At 47.3% G+C, this 24,886-nt stretch overlaps 1 long non-coding RNA gene across 1 annotated transcript in view; it reads left to right on the forward strand.

The window, feature by feature from the left end:
• Positions 1 to 723: 723 nt before the first annotated feature.
• LOC102376870 overlaps positions 724 to 24,886 on the forward strand; it is a 40,086-nt gene continuing 15,923 nt past the window's right edge. Inside the window, exons 1-3 of the long non-coding RNA XR_323886.3 lie at positions 724 to 6,819; positions 7,502 to 12,613; positions 13,105 to 21,846. This is a non-coding gene — a long non-coding RNA (uncharacterized LOC102376870). The remainder of the gene's footprint in view (positions 6,820 to 7,501; positions 12,614 to 13,104; positions 21,847 to 24,886) is intronic.

Genomic DNA, 24,886 nt, shown 5'->3' on the forward strand with positions numbered 1-24,886 from the left:
TCTCCAGCCACTGTCTTCACTCCTGTGCCATAGGGGATGACATGGAGGTGGCTCTATACCAGCCAGACATCTCACACATTATGAGGTTACAAAGATGCCTATAGGAAGCAGAGTGAAGGTCCCTTTGCACAGTGCAACGCTCAGTGGTGCAGTGTGGGTAAGGGTGAAATCCAAGGCCGTGTCCAGATGAGTGTGCCCATGTGGTATGTGGTGCTGCAGACGCGTCTCTGGTGCCACATACAGCGCATTCAGCTATTCTCCGCTCTGCAAGGGAGCAGCATGGGGGTGGGGGTTGACCCCTGGATATACAAGGGGCATCGTGAAAAAACCAACAAACAGAGCAGTGCACGCGGGGACCGCGCACACTGCTCAATACTGGAGCCTTGCCAAGCGGAGCCACACTCCAGATGCCGACCAGGCTCTGAGCAGCAGGATCACAGCTGCTGAAGTCAGGGCCGAATTAACCCTTTAGTGGGGCCTCGGCAAACAAACTCATGGGCCCCTACTTACTACTGTATATTTATATTACCTTTTTTCAGTCAATAATTATCATTTGTAAAATAAGCACAACTGGACCCCCCTTCTGCACTTAGGGCCCTAGGCATGTGAAGTCAGGGCCGAATTAACCCTTTAGTGGGGCCTCGGCAAACAAACTCATGGGCCCCTACTTTCTACTTCATATTTATATTACCTTTTTTCAGTCAATAATTATCATTTGTAAAATAAGCACAACTGGACCCCCCTTCTGCACTTAGGGCCCTAGGCATGTGCCTAGTTTGCCTGTGCATTAATTCGGCCCTGACTGCAGCCCCAGGAGGCCCCCAGGGCCCCAGGTGAGGTGGCTGGGGCCACGCCATGCCCTGGACAGCGACAGGCTCATGAGTGCTGCCGCTCGCACCTCCTAGCTCCTGGGGTGATGCCTCTTTGCCCGGTGGGGATTGTTCTGAGGAGGGCATGAAGTCAGTCCAATGTTTTAATAATAGACGCCACTTCCTTTTACTGAAAAAAGAAATGTTTCCTTCTATATTTAGAAGCTAGCGACAGTGATTCACCCTGGGGACCTCAGCGCTGTCATCAGGGACTCGGTGTTGTACTTCTCGTCTTATTTTTGACTCATGGCAGCAACGGTCTGAATCAGACGGTGCCTTGTGCAGTCTTATGCAAAGCATGGCCCCTTCCCTTGACTAACGTGCACAGGGAACTGCACTCAAGCAAGTCCTTGGGTGTATGTGTGCTTGATAATGGTCGCACCTGAGGTCACAGGAAGACCACAAGCTGGGGAATTTAGTTTTTACTCACTGCAAAGTTTTCCCGTTATTTTTCAGCAGTACGGGCCTGACCTTCCTTTCAGCTTGGTCCTAGTTCTGCACACATCCTTGAGCTTATCAGTCCAGCTGTGAAGTGAATAGTGACTCCTGGTACATTGGGCAGGAGGTTTTCCCTTTCTCTGTAGTGTGGGGCACGGTCCTCTGAGTATACATATTAACCCGGTATTTCCCTGTCGTGGCAGTGACAGGGCACTGGCAGTGCCCTCATCTGTCTTGCCTTTACCACACATCATGTTGCAGGAGGTTCTCAGGGTTTGTGGTTTGGTACGTTGTAGCTGCATGGGAGGGTTTGAAGCAGTGGTTTTGGGGGAATCCTCAGATAAAAAGTTGCATGTCAATGCTGGGAACTGGACTCAAGGTCCCAGCCCAGCAGGCCCTTTCCAGTCCTATGCATGTGGTAAGTATTTAAAGGATTGGGACCTCAGCTTGATCCAGGTCAACAGAGTTACTCAAGTATAAAATCCCATGCGAGCCAGAGAGCCCAGATCCATGAATTTGCTTTGTGTTTCCCTGCCAAGGAGATACTGAACGTTGCAATCAGGCTGGGGCCCTTGCATTTTTTTTAAGTGCCCTCTGGCTCTTTCTACACAGACAGACACATTAATTTCCCTTTCATCAGCAGATACGCCTAGAGCATTCACACTCTCTTCTTGGGCATGCCCCAACCTGCTTGCCCCACAGCAGGTTACTGCTATCAGGGGATGTTTTTTTTCTTTGCAAGGCCTGTTAGACACTTGACATTTACAGTTGGTACACAAAGGTGGCAGCGGTGACAATGGAGAACCATTCTATGCATTTGCCTGGCAACAGAGTCAATACTTTTTTTTTTTTATTAAAGAAATGGAGTCACTTACCTGGAGACAGTTTAAACGGCTGCATCGAACTATTGTGTTGCCGCAGTCCTGTTTGTATTGCAGGAGCCGATTCTGTGGAGCGCTTGGTATCTATGCAGGATTGCATACCCAGGGATTATGAGCTTACTGGAGAAAGGGATGTACTTGACTAAAGACAAGGTCTATGGGATCAGGTCTCCTGCTTTCAGTGTTGCCCCTGCCTTGTGTTTCAGAAAGCAACAATTCATTCATAAATGACACCCAAACTACCTTTCCACGTGCCTGGTCAAGGTCGGTGTGCTAGTCTTGCGGTCTTGTTCAATGGGCAGTCAATCAGAAACCTGAGGACCATGGGCGTCCTTCCAGCCTAAGGTCACCTTACTGGTGACAAGCCTAAGTTGTAAAACATGACCTTTATTTACCTTTACAATGTAGTTCCAGGCTTTGGCCCAGAGTCCCAGCTGCACCCAGCCGAAAGCAGAGCTGCAATGTATGGAGCTGGTTCAGCTTCAAGTCTTGGGCCACGTCTATGCCAGCACCAATTAATGGGTCTTGGGGGTACTTACAGGGGCCATCTGGTGGCTGGAGCACAGATCTGGAGTCTCAATATGCCAAAAATCAGGGATGCCTGAATCCAGGGCCTGGGTTCAATCCATAATAATGGATCCAAAAGTTGGCTTTGACTCTGCTGTCATCCAAATCAAGAGTGACTGGCAAGGCTGCCAGAAAGTTCCCAGTTTTACCAGGCTGTAAGCTCAGAATTGGGCCAGTGCTTCTAATACCCTGAGTTCAGTGGCATTTACATTATAAAAGCACAAGGCGATGCACATTTTCTGCATCCTTTGTAGTATGATTTTGCAATCTGTGGACCAGCTCCTCTCTTCAGGAGCATCAATACATTTCCTGAGTAACTCCACTGACTTAGTCCCTGTGCATAATACAGTTCCCAGGGCATTTCACACTGCCTTATTAGAAAGACTGAATTATACATAAAATTAAGAAGAGGAAATCTTTAAAAGTTCATACTTCTGGCAGACAAACAGTTCATCAGCATTACTTTAATGAGACACTAAACTCCCTGTAATGCTTTTATTAATGCTCCCTGCTTATAGACTGCCAACTGTTTGGCTCCTCTCCTGCAGCCCGGCTGGTCTATAAAGCTGATATTTTAGGAGTCCTTTGATGCAAAATGGGAGTGCAGTATGCCCATGATCAAGAGGAATGACAGTTGGTGAGATGAAGGAGACTGAAACTCAGCAGATGGTGTGTAGCCTTAGAGTAGCAGTGAGGGTAGCAGGTAGGAGCCAGCAGCGGAGGAAAGGGATAATGGAATAAATGAAAGGAGAGAGGGATTCTGGTGGCATGAACTCAGTGGGACAACTTGCAGTCAATCAGGTGCAGAGAAAGAAGCAGCATGGTAGAATCACCCATATACACTATGGCAGATGTAGCAAAATGGGAAGGCAAAAATCCTAGGAAAGCACATCATAAGCAGCTGCAAGAGGAACTGAGGGATCAGACTGATGCATCATGCATTTGACAGTTGTTTGCTCAGACAGCTGAGATCCTGGGTTCCCCTCATCAGCTGCAGCTGAACCCTGCCTGGTGGACAAATGATTTGCTTATAGGCCCCCAGGAAGTTTACAGATTAACTATTATAGGAGAGGATGCTCCTGTTAAGTGCATCACCAAAGGCATGGTACAGAGCTGCTTTGCTTTGGAGAAACTCCTGGAGAGGTGACTCTCAAGGGCCAAGTGCTCCCCACTCCCTTACTTTGGGTTGGGGAGTCCCTGAGCTCTCCTGCAGGGTGCAGTGGGCAACCCCCAGCATGCTCCCACAAGGGGCAAGCACAGTGTAGCCTTACCTGCATGTGTTGTAATGGGTCTATCCTACCTACACGCATCGTGATTTGGATGCAGACAGGAATCCTGAGCAGCTGGCAGGGCAGAGCAGTTTGTAAGTCTTGGGAGCTTAGGTGTGCATAGACCATATGTTGCTCCTGCCTTTCAGAGCACTATGCAAAAAGGGATTAAAACCGTCCAAAGCTGCCTGAAACCATAAGAGCAAAGCAGCAAGGCAGGCTGATGTTCCAGCACAGAGTTCATGGCAATGGCACAGAGCAGGTGGGGAGCCTCACTTCTGTGGCTTCCACGGGCAGCAAGAATAGAAACAGGTTGCTGTAGAGCTGTAAAAGCCAAAATGGCTCAATCAAGAGGGACATCAGGGAGTTATTGCTCAATAGGAGCTTTTCACTGAACACAAAGCTCTGTCATCTCCCAACTTGCACCTGGCCTCCAGCCAAAGCCGTTACCAACTTGCAATTAGCCAGTTCCCCTCTCAGAATGTAGAAGTCTTGACCAAGCCTGGCCTGAGCCGAAGGGTTTCATCAACACAAAAAGTGGGCATGGCAAGCAAACACTGAATGGCTCGCCCTCCACGTACGAGTCTGGTAAGGCTGATGCAGATGACCAATGCTCCTTAGTAGGAGCCTTAGTTCCTATGTATCACGATGGTGCTATGTATCAGCGCAAGTTGTGTATAGCTGTATGCTCATCCGTACAGATGCTCCCGTGTGCCTAATCCTCTGCAACATTGCATCTCATATGGAGTCATGGCTCAGAGTCAAGTTAGAGTGCAGCTTGGCAATCAGGTCTATCGTTACCTTTAGCTCTGGGAATAGCTTCAGAGATAATAGATAAAGCATGTGCAAAGGGTGATTCAGCTAAGTCGGCATCATCATCTTGATTTTCCCCAGGACTGAATTGGATTAGTGCAGTTTCTTGTGGCAAATAAAAATAGGTGAAATAATTGAACAGCAAAACTTCACAATGTATGTGCATTTTTATGATAAATGTATGTGCATTCTTTTCTATGTAGCCCAATGATTTTATATATCAGCTTCAAGTTGTTTATAACTGTCTGTTCATATATGTAGAAATACCTGTTTGTAAAATCCTCAGCAATGTTGCATTTCATATGGAGTCATGGCTCGGATTCAATTTAGACCACAGATAAAAATGCAGATAATTTCCAGTGAAAATGTGCCTTTTTTGAGCGTGCAGAGAGGGGAGATCTTCCCAAGGGAAGATCTTCCCAAGCAAAAGTAGCCAAACAGGGACTGGTGTTAAGCAAAAATGGAGCACGGAAAATAAAGCGTTTTGATTCAGAAAGGCTATCTTTATCCGCATGGGAAATAAAACACTATTTAGGGGTGGGGCAAATCAAAGGAGATGCAATAGCAAGAAGGCAAGCATGCAGATTTCTGTACGACAAAAGGTATGAATTCTCCCAGGCTGTAATGTTCACTTTCTTGATGAACTTTTACCTGTGGTATATCAGTTGTATATTAGCAGTGTCAGGCGGTTCCTAATGGAGCACAGTATCTCAGCACCATCACAGGCTCCAATATACAGCAGGAAAATGGCCCCAGCCCTGAAGACTGCATAATGTGCACTGACTTGGACAGGTTTTTGCTTCAGGCCGTGCCTTCAGGGCTTTTCCACCCTGTCTCTGAGTCTGGACTTCCACCTGGAAACATGTCCTGCCCATTCTTTCCTGCTCTGCCCTGGCTAAATCCTGGAAATAAGGGAAGTGGATGCCTTGGGCAGCCAACAGTGCATAGTGAGAGCTGTCCAGGCTCTGCGGCCAGGGTGTGGTGATTGGCATACACTCAAGGCCACTCTAATGCGGCAATGTTTCCAGGACAGCACATACGAGTGGGTGGGGTGAGATTCTCAGTGGCACCCTGGGCACGGCAGGGAGTCACGGACATGCACATAAGGCACAGGCATAACTATGCATACTGGTGCCCCCAGTGGCTTCACTGGCAGTGTCTCCACAGGCTGGCACAAGCCCACCTTCCCATTTCATTGATTAAACAGGCTGAATAGAAACCACTCACCCCCTTACAGGATTCATAAACTGGAAATGGCTTGTGATCATCATGGGCAGGAACACACACTGAAGCTGCAGTACAGCTGTAAACAAGATGCACATTGGCGCAGCGTGGGCGTCCTGGCAAAACTCATGGCTTTCAAATGTAATCAAGGTGGAGGCTGGAAGCACGGCAGCGATGGCATCCTTCTTTTGTTTGTCACAGAACATGAGGCAGCTGATAAAAGCTGCCTTTGAGGAGGTGCCAAGTTACTCCTCACTTTCCCATAATGACACTGTATCCCCCTTGCTGTCACCGTGTCTGCAATTGGGTGAAGAACGGACCAGAGAAACAGCGAGAGGTTAGAGCAGAGCTCCTGCTCAAGGAAAACAGCTAGAGGCTTGGGTGCATTAGTAAGTAATTACTGGGATTTCCATCTTTATTCTTTCACGGCTCTGGCAGGAATAGACGACCAATTGTGGGTGCTATAAAACAAACCCAAGTTGGTGCGGAGCCCTCCTGTGTGTCTGCAGACCCATACTGTCACCCACAGGCATAAAAAGTCAGGGGCCAGAGGCATAGCTGACCATCACTGTGTCCGAGGCAGGTGGTGGTGGCGTGGTAGTACCAGAATGGAGCTAAGGGATCGTCACAGCCTCTCATCCCCCCTGTCCCTCTCCCCTCCATCCCCTACCTAGACCTTCCCTGCAGCAGCTCCAGCTGCACCTCTGACAGCAAGGAGGACAAAGCATCAGCTGTAGCAGTGCAGGATCAGTGGCTGCTGTGAGTACAGATGTTACCTCCTTTTTTGCTGCTGACACATATCAAGTGACCATTTAAACACTAATTTTCGGTGCCAAAAAAATGGAGGCGACACCTCCGCACTCACCAGGGGCAAGCCACCAGTTGCTGATCCAGAGCTAATGCAGGAAAGAAGCAGGGTGCGAAGAGGGGTAGGGATGGGAAGGTAACTAGCCCCCAAGCTCCATCTCGGTGCTTCCCCTGCTGCCCCGTTAGCAGCCCCTGGGACTTGTGCCCCACTTGACCACCTCTGGCTAGGCTCCTGGTTGGGTCCTCCTGTAAAAGCCAAGGGTTGGCTTGGCAGTCCTGGCATTTTACCAGTCAAGTGAGTATGAAAGGCTCCTCCTTTGCTTTCCACTTCCTGAGCTTTTAGCCATCCCATTTTGCAAACTTTTTCTCTGCAGCCACTGGGCTGGATGCTTACTTGGTTAAACAAAATGTGAGATTCTCCTGCGATTACCTCTGACTGTTTCGCACAGAAGCGAACAGGACATCTTTTTTACCTGGTGAATCAGACTCTTGTTTTCACAGGAACCGGTTAAAACAACCGAGGAAATAAACAGCTCAACAGAAGGCAGATCACTTGGGCCACAAATATTGTTGGATGTGTATCTATTTCTTACCAGAGCATCTAATGAACATTATCATTTCTTTTGCTTTCTAGTTAAAGGTCCAGGCACAAAGAAGGAGCACTTGTTTCACCAGCTGCGAGGTCTCTCCAGGACGCTGTTTCTCACACCTACTCTCCAGTTCCCCCAGGTGTGTGTGGACATCTCACTGCTCAGCCTTTTGAGGATCCACATGGCACCACAGTGTAGCATGCTCTCCACATACTCCTGGATGAAAAGAATCGCTAAGCCATCTCCTCCCACAAAGCCTGGCAGCTCCATTGCTTGTTGTGTGCTGTCTTCTACCCCCATTTCTTTCCCCTGCAGGGACTGCTTCTCCTACACCTCTTCCTCCATCCTATTCCCCAAGAGTCTCCCCGACAGGCTCTGCAGAAAGCAGTAGTGGAAGAGCTTTGTTTTCCTTCCTGTAGTGCATTAGTTGCTGCTCTGGGGCACAGAGGACATTTAGTAACATTGAGCTCATTTCGAAAGGGGATCGGAGGATCTCTTCTCTGTGATCTGTAAAGGTCAGGTAAGTCCAGAGACATGCTGCTGTCACCTTGAGCTCCAGAGCTGATGTCTGCTGGCAGGGAAGCCTGCAGGAAGCTGGTCATGAAGTTACTATATTACTTGTACTCAAGTCTGATCTAAAGCCCCAAGCAAGATCAGGGTCCCGCTCAGCTCACCGCTGGGTTCCTGCCCCAGATGACTTTCAAACTAAATGGATAAGGCAGATGAAGGACAGGTATCCCAGCTTTATGGCAGCAAGACCCAGCAACTTGGCCAAGGCAAGACTCCCTTGCCCACAAGATCATCCCTGCTGCACCTGTTGTATGGACATACTGGGGACCCCAGACTTTGGCACCTCAGTCTGCTCCCGCCCCCACCGTTGGCTCCCTGCCACCACTGCCAGGTACCCCACCCCAGAGCTGATGGCTGTACAAACAGTCTTGGGGAGCCACGCTCTGCTCTCTTTGTTTAGCCAGCCACTTTGCTGTTAATTCCTCCTGAGCAGGTGGTGTTTGCTCTTTCCACTCAATGTTTGTTCTCAGTGAAACTGGCTGCAAAGCCTCTGCAGTTGCTGCTATTTATCTTCTTCCCCAGCTTGCTTTGTTAACGGCAGCCAGGTGAGTATGCCAGCGGTTAGGTCTCCCAGTGACTTGCTCCTGGATGGGAGACGCTAAGCATTTGCATTCATCTGCTTGGGCTGTGGCTCTCACACGATTTACCGAGGAGGCTCCGAAATTCCAGGTAACTTCCTGCTTTGTACACGCTCCCGGGTGCATCAATGAACTGCTAGAACCAAGGCGCACAGCTTGTTGGGAATTTATTTTATGTTACAATTCTATAATTTATTAAAATATATTGCCCTGTAGGGAGAGAAGGCTGTTTCTTAACAGCTGAATCTGTACCAGAACATTTCCCTGACCTCCCTGTCATGCCCCGGAGCTGATGGGAAGTTTTGCAGCTCAGCCAAAATTCATCTTTCAATTACATCTGGACCGATCTGGAGTGACTCCAGGGAAGTTAATAGAATTACTTTGGACTGATGCAAGTGTAACACAGCAGAGTTTGGCCCTTTTGACCTATCCAATCAGCAATAGAGGATTCATAGAACTGATTTGTGATTATGCCTCAATCAGGCGCTGGCTTGATTCAGTTGGCACCCACAATTACGCAGAAAGAAATGGGCACTGAGTCTTGTTCAGTATCACCCCAGGGAAGAGCATGGCACACATAAAAAACCCTTTGATTTGGGGAGTAGAGTGGAAAAACCAACTAAGTGGGTGTTGTAGGAGGTGCAGTGAAGGGCTGAGGATACTTATCCCATTACTTCCATCCAGAGCAAGGGGGTTACACATGATGAACCTCTGGTTCTTTCTACCCACCTCCTCCTGTCAGTGCCTGGTGACCAGTACTGGGACAACCGTAGTGCTAGGACCTAGCACCTCACTGCTCAGCTATTGAGCAATGTCAAAACAGCTCTGCCAGCCAACGCAGTGCAAATATCGGAGCAGGCAGTGCTACGGGCAAGTCTCAGGAGGCAGAAAGGGAATATATTTGCACAACAATGCATGGCCGTTTCAGAATCTTTTCAACAAATGGTTACAGCACATAACAAGCTACATAAATGGAGCGGCCACCTGCTTCATAAAAAAACTCTGCTCTTTTGTACTCTTTGGGCATTAGATAAACTGGAAACCTTTTTTTCCCACCCGCCCCCACACCTAAATAGGGTAGATTTACACTGATATACAGCACATTAAAGAACTTAAAATAAAAACTCCATTTAACTTAAACATCACTGATTTTTATGGGAATTAAAATTGACAGCACCATGCAAGACAGAGTTCAAAGTATCCAGTTTAACAAAACAAAACAGGGAAAATTATCGCTTGTCATGATAGTACTTTAAGATAAATACTATGGGCGCCATGATTTTTATTTAATGAGATCTTAATAAATAGATGAAGATGCTCCTAAGAAGCCTGCAAGAAAAGGATTCGGACAGTGTCTGGTGTGATGGCTTCATCTTGGCTCGCACAGCTGGCACTGGCATCCCCTCAGCTGAAAGAGCAAGTCTTTAGAGCTTGAGTTAAAGAGAAATAGAGTAGATGGTGGAAGTGATGGGCACACTCATGCTCTCTGTGACACAGAGAGGAGAATCAGTATTGAGCAGGGGATTACATACCTGGACAACAGAAACTCACCTTGAGCATCTGAGGTCCCCAGCAATGACTGAATCCCTCATAGACCTTGCTTATAGTATAGCCAACATTCAAGAGTGATTTCAAACCCTCGGGGCTAACAGCCTGCATTGCAGGAGGGCTGGAGAGCTCAGGTCTCTACCCAACTGGTGAACTGGTGGACACGGGACAAAACCGAACTTTTGAATGAACACTTCATGTTGGTACTCCACCAGTCCAAGGGGGTTAGCCTGCTTGACAGGCTACAGGATCATCATGGTGGGGGTGACCACCTTCCCACCGTTGGCATAGATCTTGTGGGGGAACACCTACAAAGGCTAAATATCTATAAGCCAGCAGGACTGGATGAACTACGCCTAAAAGAACCAGCCGACATCGTCACGCACCCGATGGCAGAGTTATTTGAAGACTCGTAGCACTCGGGAGAGATCCCAGATGACTGGAAAAAGGCCAATGGGGTACCTATCTTTAAGAAAGGGAGAAGGGAGGACCCAGGAAATTACAGGCCAATCCGTTTAACCTCGGTTCCTGGTAAAATCCTGGAGAAAATGATCACAGAGCCCATAACACACAGGCTATGAAACTTTGTGAACAGGCACAGAAAGGAAAGCATAACGCACCCCGACCTGGGGGTTACTACACATGACCTTTTCCCAGTTTAAACCTGTGCGTGTAATCACAATCAGGACTGCTTGCTTTACAGAATATGCCAGTGACGTTAAAAACCCCTCTGCCCCTGGAACGAAGCGTATTCTTGGGTGAAACACGGCAGCTCCTTAACAGAGCACAGCGGCATCGGAAGACCAGCTCTACGCAAGACTGTCCTCTCCACCGTTTTGCAACAGGGAAAGCCTGCGGTCCTCCCTGTCGTAGTCGGAGGGATCCTAATGTGGTGATTAGAGCAACATCACTCTCCTCTGCAGCTCCCACTTCCTCCTTCACCTCTTTTCCTGAATGACTGATGACTGCTACAGCTTTTAATTCAGCCCTGCCATTGCCTGATACCGGCAGCCCAACATACCACACAGGCTGACGTAGTGCGAAGTGCCTTTTCTTCTGTGCTCCAAGCGGACAGTGCGTGCGTTTGGTTTTGCATATGCTGTGGTTTCTCTCTTTCCTGCCTTCCTGCCCTCCCCACAACCTTGTAAAGCCTTCAGTATGTCACAATCTGTCAAACAACTCCTTGGACCAGGTTTTTACAAGAATCCTACTCAATACCCAGTGCCAAATAACCTCTTTAAACAATAGTCTGTGAAGTCTTGCGTTGCCTATTAGTCTGCTCTTGCATGCCATATATAGGCAAAAGCTAGGGAATTCCCTGGCCCAGAAGAGTGGTTGAATGAGTGCATTGTTTCTCACAGCAGCTGAACGTATGCTGGGCATGTGAGCTGTATGCATCGCACCGTTATCTTTCCACTGATTCTACACTGAAGTTTGGGCGGGCATACACATACAGGCTGGGCCCTGATGGATGCATTCCCAGAGATCAAAATGCAGGTGGCAGCAGTTCAAGTACATCACACACAATGACACAAGTTCCCAGTGCAAAGCTAGCAGTTGTCAGGCCACAGCCAAATAAGGGCCTCATGGCTTTGGCCAAATTTAAAGAAATTTAAACAATAGCTGGATCACACTGGGATATGGCTCGATTCAGAGCAAGCTTTCCACGTAGCTTTTGGCAGTGCATGCGAATCTTCTGCTCTGCAGGCAAACAAAATGCTGAATTTTTCTGGAGCAAAGGAAACTATTGATGTGGTACAGCACATACACATCAACACGCAGAGGGATTTGCGAGCAGCAAGCCTGCGATGCAGTGCCTGTGGCGACTGCACAGATTGCCTTTCACATTCCCCAGCTCCACGCGGCGAATGCCAGGGTGTGAGAGCTGTTACGGACCCTGCAGAAGTCAACTGGACGGCCTTCCAGAGCGCTGTGCTCATTTCTTTCTAACTGGCATTTGTCAGCCTTCCAGCACCTCTCCAGTCCCTCGCGCCTTGCCCTTTTGTCCATCGTGTCCAGGCTCCCAGGTTTTCTGACATGCAGCTCCTCTCCTTGCTGCCAAGTGAGCTGGGATGGGACCCAAACAGATGCCTTTCACAGAGTGACTGTGTTGGAAAATCTTTACATAAAGGCCGATACTTTGCTGCTTCCCCCTCGCCTCTGAATCCTGAAAATCTTCATTCTTCTTGCTCTAAAAAAGCTTTTCTAAGGAATCCCAAAATTGAGACTCAAAAGCACTGTATATAAAGACCTGAACTGGGGATGGAGCTCCAGGCAGGACTGAACTCTCCAATATGTGAGGCAGTGGATACAGTAGGTTTCTGTCCTGAAAAATATTTCCTAGTGTCATTGCAACAGCTCCATCTCCACCGGCAAGAGCAGAGATGAGAACCCTAGTAGAGAGGGACATGTCGACAGTGGTGTCCCCTAACACTGTCTGGAGTTGCTTGAGAAGACACGGTGATTAAGCAGCGGCTGGAGGTGGGGGGCAGGCCGGGCTGGGCACCATTCCCCTGCCTGGGGTAGGGGTGGGTTGGGGAACAGTGGGGTGGGGAGACAGCACTGCTATGGGTGCAGGCTGCTCACATGTGTGTGCATGTCTGTGGCATCCCCCTGACCATGGTGCCCTGGGCGGTTGCCCATGTTACCCATCTGTAAGGCTGGCCTTGGTTGTTATCCTCACTGAGACCGCACTGGGGGAAGAAATGATGAGAAAATGAATATTGACATCATGTTACGCTGTTATGCAATCCACCCACAGGGTTCAGACTTGCAAACAGGTCAACTCCCATTTAAGTACCTAAGCAAAGTTGGCAGATTTTCAGAAGGGCTCAGCATCCATCAGCCTCTGCTGAAAACGCACCAAATTCTTCTGAAAACTGTTCCAAAGGGACTATTTAAGACAACAGGGCCAAGTTGTGATTGACAATTAATATACCTCTTTTTTTCAGGAAACAGGAATAGCTACATTCACAGAGGAGGCAGTGTCTGAGTTCACATCTCAGAGCATGGGGCTTTGCACAAATGTGCACCAAGATGAAATTTATCCTTATTCTTTCAACATACTACCTCTTATTGCACACAGTCCAAGACATTCTGGTCTCATTTACACTAGGATCACCTGGAGCCATTCTCATTTAGTCCATGGAGTAGTTTGCACCAGAATGTGACCCACCAAATTACTACACCCCAGTTCTCAAGCCAGCTGGAAATGCATAGTAAGTTCATGCTAGCCTATGCTGTATTGCCCAGCCATATAACAATAATCATGTTTCAGTTGGGATCTCTTGCTGCGATCTCAGAAAGTCCTTCTTTGCACTGTGCACAGTGTTTGATCACATTCCCGGTACCGTGACATTCCCCCTTGTAACCGCTCAAAGCAGCAGTCTGTACCATGCAGTTGCCTTCTGCAGCTGACACCCAAACTGCACCTTGGAGAGAGAAAAGCAATCTTTGAATCCCACCACCCAAGTGCTCGCCTAGTGGCTGTCCCTGACTTCAGTGAACTACTTGTGTACTTAAAGGGAACCTGCTTTGATGGAAGGGGGCCATGATGAATACTACAGGCATGCTCCTGAGGTGTAACTGCCCTTGGTGTCCCATAGTCCTAGAACTGGGGTAAGCCCTGAAACACAAAGTGAAAAAAAATCACTTGGTTTCAGGTTTTGGCTTGGATGGGAAATGACTTATGACCCAGGAAGCCATCTTGAGAACAAGCCCCCATCTCCAAAGTCTCCTTTTCCTTGAGTCGTATTTCAAGAAGACTCTCAATTAACCCTCTCCCTTCCTTGGCCATCTTCAAGGTGCAAGTACTTAGCCCATTCTTGTTTTCTAGGTACCTCAGGGGGTCTCTGATGGACCTGTTCCCGCACACAACCACCTAGAGGCCACAAGTAAATGAGCTGCTCTCATATTTTGAATCAATGGGAACAAGAAGGACTTTCTGGGTCTTGCTTCAGATACTCAGCAGATCTCCCTGGGCTCACCTTAGCCTGATGGATGCCTCTGGTATAGAACAGCTAAAGATATGACTTAACAGTTACATTACCATCAGTCAGTGCCTTTAATAGATTCTGGTGTCTGCTCTTTCAGTGATCCTGCATGATAATAACAATGCCCTCTGCTGAATCTAACTAGAAGAACTCAGCACTCCCACTCACAGCACTGACAGCTCCCAGTCATTTGGTACAAATAATATTTAATGGAAAATTTTACAGGAATGATTTGGAGATGGCAAAGTCTGGAAAAATTCCCAAAGCAAACACAGTAGAGGAAAAGTTATAAATGCCCATAAACGTGGTTTAAGAGTCCTTACAGTTGGTTCCCAGTACGCCAGACTGTTCAGTGTACTAGGTAAACTTCCCTCTTTGAATATGCTATGCCCAGCAATGCCGTTTCAGTTCAAAACACACTGATGAGGTGCCGTTTGTCAGCAGAGAGCCGATCTTGAAGAGAGGAATGGTTATCCCATGGGAACCTGCTTCGTCGGAAATGGTGCGAGGGTCGCTGGCAGAGCAAACACCTGCCCTGTGGTGGGAGACAAGGTGAATGGGTGCCCAGAAAAGCAAAGAAGAGCTGAAGAAGTGGGGAGGAGAGCCAAGGGAATGCAAGACCCTGTTGATAACAAACTAGACTGAGTTGCAAAGACAGGGACGATGTTCTGGAAAGCCCATAAGCAAGTGCTGAAGATCCCTTGATTTCAGAGGGATTTAAGTACCCCCTTAAAATGCAGGAGCCCACCAGTCCACCAGCTGAATGGCCAGGTGGTGCACCAGCCCACCATGCTGAATGGCATGTTTCCAGGCTGCCTGTTCTAGCAGCACTCACTATATTAAGGACACAATACACTTCACTTGTTTCGTGGCTTTGTGGTGACTTTAAATTTCAGCAACAACAGTAGGTCAAGTTACATACTGCTGTAAGTGGGTGCAGCTTTATGAGCTTCAGTAAAGTGGCCTCTCTTTCACTCAGGTATAGGACACCCGAGAGATTAAACACTGCTTTGTCTCTGCTCAAGCATGCTTTGCAACAGGCCACGCAACTCAAGCCAGAACATCCTACTTCCTAACGCATACAAATGAAAGCTGGAAAGGAGATGAATGCAGCGGGTTCCTGAGTCCGAGTGTTGTTCTAGTCAGAGTGGAAAACAAATCCAAACCAGCCAGTGCCTAAATTTGACCTAATTTGTCATTGCTGGGACAGAATAATCATTACATTTAAGTAATCTGCCTTGTTTTCAACAGCTATGGGGTTCTTCACACACCAAGGTCCCCAAGGGCCGTGGGTCCCTGCCTAGGCAAATGTGACTTTCAAAGCAAAGTTGCTAGAGGAATCTGTGTACTCTGATCTCTGCAGAAGAGAGAGGTGGAGAGAGCCACAGGTAGTGAGGGCAAAGGTTGTCCCAGGTTGTCCTGGGAGGAAAAGTGTCTGTGGTCTCCAGACTTCCACAGCTGTAAGGAGGGGGAGCTATTTGAGAAGATCAAGTTGGCCCAGAAATGGAAATGTTTCCGTGTCATTGAGCAGCATGTGCCCGATTCAAATGAAGCTTCTTGGGAGCCCAGATTGGCCAGACCCCGTGCTACACCTTGTCAAATGTTCAGCTCCTTTATGCTGGCTCAGCAGCCCTTGATAGCGGAGCTGGGGCTATGTGAAAGCAAAGGCCACCAGGACCACTAGTTGGAGCATGCAGAGAAGGGTTGTCCACCCCCAAGCGCAGGTATTACTGACTGCTGAATGCATGTCCAAGGTCCCCTGTGCCCAACCCACAGAGGACATGAGCTCGCCAATGGTCATACACCATAGGTGGAGTAAGAAATGGTCCTTGTGCCTTCCCCCAGCCCCTTTTCACCACCTACTCACATTCTCACCTCCTCCTGCCCCGTGGCATGTTCAGTTAATAGAAAATGCCAGTGAACGCCAAGGAAGCTTTCAGCCTCTTTGGCTTGTTACATTCAAGTAAAATCATGTAAATTCTGCTCCTGTAAAATCCTGCTTGATTGTATCCTTGCTGATTAACGACAACCACTGGTGGTGGAAAGCTGCAGTTTTTGTGGCACTGCCACAGCAAGAAAAGCGGTGACAACTGCATATTTGCTGGAGCTCTAAGAGTTACTCGCTGCTTCTCCTGCAGCTCGGTATAATACAAAGGCATAAATTCTTCACCACGAGACCATTTTCTTAATAAAGTGCCTGTGCTGGGGGCCGGTATTATTGCTGGGTTGGAAACGCTGAATGTCTCCATGTGCATTACATTAGCATGCGCTTGCTTTGCTCCCACAGATGCTTTACAGGAGAATCTGTGCCAGCGCCGGAGCCCGAGTGTCCCCCAGTGAAACCCAAGAGCCACATCCATTTTTAGAGTGAGTTTGCCCAAAGAGATGTTGCATTATCTGAGCACCACGTAAGGGAACAAAATGAACTGAGGCTCCCCCGGCCACTTATTTACCTTCTGTTTAAACAGTCTTTCAAGTTCTCTCCTGCGCACCCTTCACTTGGCACCTCGCGTGGTGTTGGAGAGTCTATTTTTAAAAGCATGCTGCTGGCTTTTATCTCAAGCTGCCTGAATCTTTTTTTCCCCCCTCCCCAGCCCTTGTGCTCCTCAACTTATTTGAAAGACGTTGGCAGATAAAAGCGGAGAGGAGAGATAGGGCGAAGGCAGCGAGCTTGGCCTGGCAAGCTGGGAATTGGGGAGGGGGTGGGAAACAAACACATAAAAAAGTACCTAAATACTTCCTGGAATCACCGGTGAGTCAGTGTGGGTCCAGTCCCAACGGTCTGATGGGAAAAATGAAACCTGCCGCTTTACACAAAATAAAGGTTTACTTGAGCGAGGACTGCAGAATTGGGCTATCTAAATTCCACATTCTCTTTGTATTGTTACCATCACAACCCAGGGCAACAAACACACACAGGAATTAGTACTTTGGCAGCATCCAGGACCAATAGCTCTGGAGGGCGAAGCTCTCCCTCCTAGCTCGCTCTAGGCAGCCTCTCTAAGTCTGCCCCTGCACCCGTGGGCCCGAGTCCTCACCTTAAACACCTTTTGAAAGTCATTTCCTTGTGGCAGGCTGTCAAACGGCAGATGCACCAATTCTGATCTGATTCACACCGGTGTAAATTGGGGCAGGGCCACTGCAGTCAATGGGGGCTGCCTATGTATAAAGTGAGGGTAAGGCTAGGATCAGGGATTCATATTGACCGCTCTCACCCAGGGAGCCCTGAGCCCCTGTCACTGTTAGGAGGATAAATGAGAGAGGCAGGGAATGCTATGCAGCTGTTTGAAAAGCCATTTTCCATGTGCATGTTGCAGTCGAACACCAGACTGGGCCAAAAATCAGCATCTGTGCTCTGAGCCTGGGGTGGATCATTCAAACACCCAGCAGTGCCCAGGCAGCAAACATAAAAGTGAGTCAAGAGGGAAGCAAGCCTGGTGCCAGGAACCTAAACAGCTGATCCCAAACAGCACGGGATGCACTATGGGCCCCTAAATCTAGTGAGTGGAGGATTAGGGGATGTGATCCAATCTAATGTACAATAAACTCAGTTGTGAAGTATCCTGCCTCTGCTCTGACAAGCTCTCTTCATCCCCAATTCCCTTTCCCTTCTAACACCTTCCCTCTCTCACCCTCCTGGTCCCCTACACATGGCCGGAGCCTGCAAAGCTGCTGCTTGTCCTTCACAAGTCCCAATGCCTGTAGCACGCTTGCTAATGAAAAGGCGAGTGATTTGCTTCTGCTGAGCTGAAGCATTTCTGTGTCCCTCACAAACCTGCATGCGCTCATCAAGCCGAAACTGCAAATTCCAGGGTGCAGATGCTCGTCCCTATGGCACACGTATGCAGCGCTGAGTGACAGCACATGGACCCTGGATTAAGGCTCCTGGGTGCTCCTACGATAACAATAGCGCTAACAATCCTGCGCTGTTCTAGATCCAGCTGGACTGATACAAAATTCAGGTAAAACCCCAAGGATTATGATGCTTGGACCAGATGTCTCTCTCCTTCTCCTAAGATCCAAATCCGGCTGCATACTCACATGAATTGATCCACTGATAAGAGAAGGCAGGATCAGGCACCTTCTTAGTACGTTTCATTAAAGCACTGGCTGAATTTGTCTACTTGACATGCTTTATAATCAGCCCAGCAAACTGGGAAGGTAGGATCTGCGCTGGATGGAAGGCGCGGTGCAGTGACTGGTACCAGGCAGAGTGCTGTGCCCCTTGGGTAGGAGACACAGAGCACACAGTGGAAAGGACTGCATGGGGCAGAGACAGCAACTGCAAGCTGACAACTTACAGCAAGTTTTGCAAGAATGATATGATAAACCCAGAGTCTAAAAAAAATTGTTGGGTAGACAAGTTCTCCCTTGCATCTGTCTTCAGTTCTTTCACTGCCTGAGCCCCCTTTTTGCATTTTGACTGGGCTATATGCTTCTGCCATGGAGGGTCACCACAGACAAAAGAAATCTTTCCCATCACGCAGCTGCCAAGGAGGAAACAGCCTCTTCCAGTTGCTGGTGACTCCATAAGCAGCAGTGAGGCCTCAAGGCTGGTCGAGCGAGCTGGTGCTATGGTAGCTAAGTACCACAGGACTGATAATCCTGGGAAGAGTGTTGGGACATGGCCAAGCAGAGATGGGCAGAAGCTGCAAATTTAGCTCCAAACAGCATCTCCAGGCATTTGGAGATATTCTGGTCTGAGGTTTTGACTTTGGCCTACCTCCACTAATGGTAAGACTCTGGGCGCTGACTTGAATCGTGCAGCTGTGCATTCCTCTAGCTGCCCTCCACCCCTTCCCCAGCTCCAGCTCCAGCTCCAAGTGTGCAGCAAGGTGAGCTCAGCCAGGGCACGGTTTTGAAAATGAATGAGTTAAACTGAAGAGCCCATAAAACCACAAGTGCAGCCAGCCAGGAGCTGTCGATAGATGCTTGTGCCAGGTCAGCGGAGTGCACAGCCAGAGCAGAGGCCTGGTGATGGGCCGTAGAGATAAGGTGAAGGCATTTTGAATCCAAACCAAGAGAAGGGGTTTCTATCCCAGCACATGACAGCAGGGGAAAAGGGCAGTCACAGGAAATGCAAGAGGACGAGATTAGCCAGGCCATAACACAAAAACAGCCAATGGATGAAGCAAAATGTGCTGGAGATAACAAGCTGGTTACACAGCTGGCAGATGGCAATGGAACAGGCAGCTAAGAAGGGAACAAAACCCCATGCAATAAAAAAAATAACAGACAGCTTTAAAGACCATTTTCAATCATTTTTTCCCAGCCTGTGGGTGTGGACACAAGAGAGTTGCTGCAGAGGAATAGACCCTGGTTGTAAGGATCAGACACATTATCGGCGCTCCCCAGCTCTGTGCCCACCATCAGTGCTATCACAGCATCATGTGTTTAGGTGATGGGGAGCCAGGTTGCACTGAGCAATCCACCGCTCCTGGAGGAAGTGACTCAGGCCATGGACACCCAGCCAGAACCCCAGTATAATTTGCATTTGTGCCTGTTTTGCTGAGGCTCCAGTGCAGGAGTGCTCCTGGCCGGCCTCCTGCCTGCTGTCACTCCTGGCGTTCAGGCTGCTTGGGTCTGTGTGCTCTCTGGGGCCATTGCCTGCAACCAGCCCCCCTGGAACCCAGGTGCAACACAGAAAGAACAACTCGAATTCATGTTCAGTGGTGAAATCTTAGAGAGGTTTACTGTTTCCTAAGGGTGCACTAACTGGTCATCTGCCCAGCTCAGCGAAACTACCCAGAAACAATGGTAGGTGCAGCCCATGGTCCCCAAAGCAGCAACAAGAAGGCAAGTCTTGTAACCCCCATATGTATAGCCAAGACATCCCTGCCCCATGCCAGTTCTTGTCTTTCTTCCTATTGAGATGTCCCTTTTTCACTTGTTTCCTTGCCAAGTCCAGACACTTGCAGCTCATCCCTTGCCTGCTTTGGACACCTGTAGAGTTCAGACATCTCCAGTTCACTCCCTGCCAGGTTTGGGCATTTACAGCTCTCCTCTGGTTGTCCCTACTTTACTAGCAAGTTCTTACTTTATAGTTTGCAAGTTGTTCAGCTACTTGTTTTCCAATTCTCCTTGAATTAGTATTTTTGCTCACTGCTTTCTATTGTAGATAATGTCCAGAAGAGGCTTAATCCGAGTTTGCTTCCCCAAATGATTCCTTGGTTCAAGAAACAAACAGCTGCTATCATACATAGCTCTGCACAAAAAAGGGAAAAAATGCCAGAGCACTTATTTGAAATGCCAGGGCTTTCGTGCTGTTACCAAAATCCTCTCCATATTCCTTTAAGTGGCCATGTACTTTATGCAGGGAAAGCCCATAACCAATGTACTTGGTAGACTAGACAAAAAAGGATCATCATGAATCTTAAAATGTGCCCTTTCTAAAGCCACGGCAAATCAAAGGCAGGTCAGCCTGTGAGGGCTGCTGTTCTCTGCACTGCCCTTCTGTCGCATGTGGGTTCTCCGAGGACAAAATCTAGATCCCCATAAGGACGAGACCCTCAGATCCATTTAACTGGAGCTGGTCAGGAAACAGAATATCTGGCCAATGGGAAATGCCAACATTTTGAAATTTCTCTCAACCCAAATTGAGACAAAAAGTAAACTTCAAAAAAAAAAATCTATGGAAATTTCAAAATGGTTCATTTCACATACATTGAAACATCCTTGTTAAAATAATTTATTTTGATGAGGTCCAAAGATTACAATAGAAAATACTAAATGTATGTGCTGTTCATTTTAATTAAAAAGTTTTAAGACCCAAAACACAACAAGACAAATCAAAACTAAACAAAAACAGGAAGTGAAAACAAAATGAGACTCTTGAAATGAAGCGCTCTGTTTTGCTTTGAAGAGCTTTGAAACTTTTTCCATTCCAAATATTGTCAGTAGATTCCCACCAAATGTTCCAGTTTTGGTCCTGCTGGGGAACAAGTGCTCCCTCCAAAACCCCTCTCCCAGTTCTGTACATTACTGATATGAGTTTGGAGCAGCCTTGTATGGAACCGAGCAAAGCTGATACAAAATGAATCTGTTTTCTCATTAAAGCCACTGAACTGTGATGCTCTTTTTAAGCTTATGAATCTGCATGATGGTGGCTGCCTATGCAGATCTGTTCTCTTGGACTCCAAACTCTTCATACAGCCAAAGCCACCTGGACAAAATAATCACGGACAATCGCGGGGTGAAGGGAAGTGCCTTCTTGAAATGACTAATGACCAACAGAAGGAAAATGACATATCTGCTTCCTTGACCACAAAGTGCATTTCCTGAAGCATTACTGAAGGGCATTAGCCAGGGTTATCAATCTCAGTTGCTGCTGATAAGGGAACTTTATCAAGGGACTCTCACTAATGAGTCTCAATTGGCAATAGCAGATTAACCAGGAGCAGACATGTGCCTGCTATTAGGTATTATTGTATCATTTTCAATGAGCTGCAGATCATTGGAAAGATAATTGTTAGTATGCCTTCAGGTGTGCCAACACAGAAAGGCCCTACAAAACCTACCATGATGTTCAGACCAGATCCCACCTCTTCCCCTAGTGTAAATCTTCCATTCTCAGTGGATTATTTTACTGTGTCCCATTACTGGGATTTTGTTCTGAAGCTCTGTCAGATGCGGTGTGCCCCTGCAGAAGAAGGAACTGGAATTACTTTGGTTCTGCATGAACAGAAAGCTTCTGCAGGAAAGGTAGGTTATGCAACACAATTGCAAGCTCCTTGGGGCATGGACCATCATTTGCACTGGGTCCCATTCTGTGCCTCACTAGGTGTTATAGCAATGCAAATAAGTAATACTAATAATTATTTCCTCTCTGCTTACTCATCACCTTCTTCATCTGTGTGGCAAGATACCCACAAGGGAAACAGGTGGCTTGACTTGACTATTTTACAATCCAGACTTTTGTCACCTACTTAGAAGAGACCTGAAAAGGGAAACTGAATTAGGGGTTTGTGCCCTCTTCCTCTTTTGTTTCTATCTTATGTATAGAGATTATGGGTCTAGAACATCCAAGCTCAAACCTCACTCTGGTTTGAGGCTCATGCTGAAGGCTGCCTCCATTATACTCAGCTGTAGATAGGACTATCTGGCTGTTCAGGCTTTTTTCCCCCAAAATATTTAATTCTATATATATAGAAATAAATATATATCTATACCTCTACCAACTTGTCTTGTGACCAATATGGTTCACTTGACAGTCCAAAAAACAGCTTTACACTTACATCATTCTCATTCCTGTTACAATGACTGCACCACACAGCTATATACCCACACTCCTGTGTGTCCATGCACCTGTCACCATTACAATTATGCAAAGAAGCACCTTAGTGTCCTCCCTTCACCCCCCCAACTCCCCCTCCTGTTTCCACAATCCTTTCATTAGTCATTGTACTGGTCTTCATCATTGTCTCCATCTCTATCATTGTCATCATCCTACTCTGGCACTGCCTGTATGCCAAGGAGGTGTGGAGGAGACAAACCATACTCCTCCTGATGGTGACAGAGGTCCAGACCTTGACCAGAGAGGCAGTTCTGTACGGACACTTGACCAAGCAGCAAAGGACCCCGGCAGCACGCTTCGACCAGTTCATCTCCTGCTTCAGGAACTCCCTGTGGAAGACCAGGAACCTGCTCATGAACAGACGCACAAATGCAATCAAGGGCTGCATCAAAGTGGGACTGAGTGAGGTGTACTCGTACTACAGGAAGACGGTAGAAGACGACAGAGAAGAGATGGTGGAGATCATATGGAAGAGAGGGGACTGGCAACAACGATGGTGATGATCTGGGGAGTCAAAGGCAGCTGGATGTGGTGCTAGCTGCATCCCTCCCTTGTGTGGCACCGGTGTGCCAATCCTGACCTGCTGTTAGGCTCTGGTAGGCCTTTGCCTTGACACCTCATAATACAGCAAATATTTTAAAAAACAAAAACCAAACCCAAAAACCCTCAACAGCACAGGCTCAGTTTTGCAATAAAGTTCCTTTACAGTTCACCATTCAGATTGTCTCAACTTCTCCTGGAGGCTGATGAGGTCAAGGAATACATTATACTAACTAAACAAGCAGATTGGGTAGCTGTCACACTACATCCTACTTGTGACCTATCCTTTAAAAGAAGGGTTACCCCTTTAACCCTACCCTTTAAAAGAAGCCTAAATTGGCGACAAAGTGTAACAGGCTTCTTGCTAACAGCAATCAGAGGATAATGAGAATTATTTGGGGCGTGCATGTTACAGCTCCCTGCAGTATTGCACATGGGCATAAAATGTCACCTTTCAGTTCTTTTTGATGAAAAGGATGATTTTTTCAACGTACCAAAGGGATTGGGCTCTGTGCAAGAGGATCTGCAGAATTTATTCATGCCAGTGATCAGGCTAGGTCTTTTCAAGCTTTAAAATCTATAAATCTAGGTTGTCACTGAAATTGTCCTCTATTTTTCTGCCTAGTTCTTTGCAAAGTTTATAAAGGAAAGCAAAAGAAAAAGACATCTTTCGTGTAAACCCAGATCAATCCTCTCAAAACAAGCTCCTGTGTCTAAGAAGCCTATTGCACTTGTAGTTTATATTTGCCTGGGGTTTCTCAACATGCACAGGGACGTCTCCATCCCTTGCCAAAGGCAGAAGGGGAGGGCTCAGGAGCTAGATTTACCCTGGTAAATATGGGCTATCTACTAGTGAGGTGCCTGGGGACTGGCCAAAGAAGCCCTGGGCTAGCAGCATATGTCATTTGACCCTGAAAACAGCTGTATATCACGTGCAATTCCTCTCTTTTCCAGGCTGGGATTTGAGAGAGAGTTTCCAGCGGGATAAATTAGCTAAATATTCTAAGAAGCAAATCCTCTGACACCTTTTCTGGAAGGAAAGAGATCCTGAATAGACACAAAAAACTGAAGCTTACATAAACCAGTTATCTGAAACAGATGCACCAGGTCCTTTTAATGCCCACAGGTTTGAAGTGGTAAATCTAACACTTTCTGGTTTATGAATAGGCACAATTTGTACACTCAGTAAAAGATGGGGAAAGTGCCTGACATTTACTTACTGTGCCAGGACTTGTGCGATCCCCGATTGTAATATCCTGCAAACAACACAGCTGAAATTACCAGCATGTTTTCCCATTAGTCGGACATAAAGGCCATATTCTGGCATTGATTTCTATGCAGAATCCCATCAGCTGATTAACAGCAGGATATATAGCATGTATTAATCATAAAGCTGCATTCCCAGTAAGGCTCCTTTCTTACTTGGTCTGCAGTTCTGAACTACTAATTACCACTATGCTAAATATGATTGTTTATTATTATGATTTAAGTTAGTCTTCAGAGGTCTTGAAACACAAATCAACCTCCTTTTTTTTTTTTATTCTGTAGAATAAATATGTTCTTCATGTATAAAGGAGAGAATGTATATTTATCCTTCTTAATAACCGTGGTAATCATGCTTTAAGTCTAACACTTTCAAGTGGAGCAATCAGGTGTCCCAAATGTAGAGATTGCTGCATTCTTTAAAGGGTCTGGCTGCTCTATAGTTAGCTACAAGTGAGGGGCATCACTCCATGTGTTTTGTGATGATAGCCAAATGACAAGCTGATAGGGTATTTAGGGCACTGCACGTCCAGTTGGTGTTATCTAACTACGGTCAGGAGTTTCAAGCATCATACCATACTCTGGGGCATTTTAGTTGCAGTGCTCTTTCTCTGACAAGAATGTATTGCTAATCAAGGCAGCTGG

This window comes from Alligator sinensis, unplaced genomic scaffold, assembly GCF_000455745.1.
Source record: "Alligator sinensis unplaced genomic scaffold, ASM45574v1 scaffold970_1, whole genome shotgun sequence".
In the NCBI taxonomy this organism is placed as follows: Eukaryota; Metazoa; Chordata; order Crocodylia; family Alligatoridae; genus Alligator; species Alligator sinensis.